Source organism: Octodon degus, unplaced genomic scaffold, assembly GCF_000260255.1.
Source record: "Octodon degus isolate 3935 unplaced genomic scaffold, OctDeg1.0 scaffold00157, whole genome shotgun sequence".
Classification (NCBI taxonomy): Eukaryota; Metazoa; Chordata; class Mammalia; order Rodentia; family Octodontidae; genus Octodon; species Octodon degus.
The window spans coordinates 6,370,556-6,372,316 of NW_004524733.1; positions in this window are offsets into that span (position 1 = coordinate 6,370,556).

A 1,761-nucleotide genomic window follows, 5' to 3' on the forward strand; every position below is an offset into this window, starting at 1 on the left:
AGTTAAATAAATAAATAAATAAATAAATTTAAAGTTAGTAGCATGTATCAAAATCCACTAGGGAGTTTCATCTAAGACCCAGTGCCTGAGAAACACACAAAGACCCCCAATGTAAAATTATCTTAAAGCGACTGTGAGCAGCCTGCTGGACTCTGAAGAGCTGTGATCTGTGGGCCCAGCACACACAAGCACTGAACTTTCCTGGCATCTGGTCTATCCATTTAAGAACTTAGGACTCTGGGCAGTCCGTGGGACACTGACAAGATGCATTCCTTGGCCCCCAAAGTGCAGGTGTGGAGCTTGCGCTGGCACTGATCCAGCCTTTTAAGACCTTAGGTAGATTCTGGACAGCCTATGGGATTCTGGTGAATCCAGCCAACTCCTACCACCTACACAGAAGCTGTGTTGAGTTTCAGCCAGTCATCCCTACTAGTAGTGAGAGCCTTTGTGAGTCCTACCCTGCTCCCCACTATAGTGGCAACCTTACTGACTCATGCCTCACCACTCTCCCACCACTGTTACATCTGGATGATTACTGGGAACTTTGAAAATGCTGAAATGCAAGAGCAAAAGTCAATCTCAGTTCTCCAGCCCACCCAGAACAAATCCAGGAGACAAAGACATAAGAACTTGAAAATCACACATCTGAAATCTCTGAAATGATAGCAACTGAAGTAAAGAAACAAGTCCATCAGGCTATAGAAGAAATATAATCAGAAATAATCTCTCAGGTCAAAAAAGAAATGACAACAATTATGAAAGAATTGCTCAGCACAGCTAAAGAAGACATAGATAAAAAACATAGTGGTGAATAGAAAAATGATAGAAACACTAAATGAACAATACAGGAAAGAATTAGAACACACAAAACAGATTCAAACAGACATCTGGGAAATTAAGAACGACACTGAAAGCTGGCAAAACCATTTGAATGAAAATGAAGATAGATTTTCAGACCTCAAAGACAGTGGTACAGCTAATGAACATGAAAGGAAAGATCTCTTCAAACTAACAAGAAACCAGGAAATAACAATTCAGCAGCTACAAGATGACATGAAAAAAATAATATAAGAATGATAGGTGTAAATGAAATAGCAGAAGACAACACAAATGGCATAAAAAGACTATTTGCAGATCTGCTATCAAAACATTTTCCAAACATGAGAAAATAACCTGACATACAGATAAGTGAGGCATATAGAACTCCACACACCCTTAATCACAATAAATCTACACCCAGACACATAATAATCAAGAGCTCAGAAACTAAGCAAAAGAATGAAATTCTAAAAGCTGCTAAAGAGAAGAAACAGATCACCTGCAATGGAAAACCCATCAGAATCATGGCAGATTTAGCAACACAAACCAAAAAGAAGAGCTTGGAGTGAAGTGTTTCAGGTCCTAAAAGAAGATAACTTCCAAGCCAGATTGATTTATCCTGCAAGAGTATCTACCAAATTCAGTGGTGAAATGCGATCCTTCCATGATGAAGAACAACTGAAGAAATTCATGACCACCAAACCAACCATACAAAAAGTGCTGAAAGAGGGAACCGGCGCTGGCAGCTCAAGATGGCGGACGAGGGTGAGACAGCAGTGAAGTCCCTGGCACCTTCGCGGCCGCAGAAGCTGGAAGGCAACGGGAACAGCCATGGGCACTTCAGCGACTGCGAGAACGAGGAGGACAGCAGCTACAGCCGGGGTGGTTTGAGTCCAGCCAATGACACTGGAGCCAAAAAGAAGAAAAAGAAACAAAAAAAGA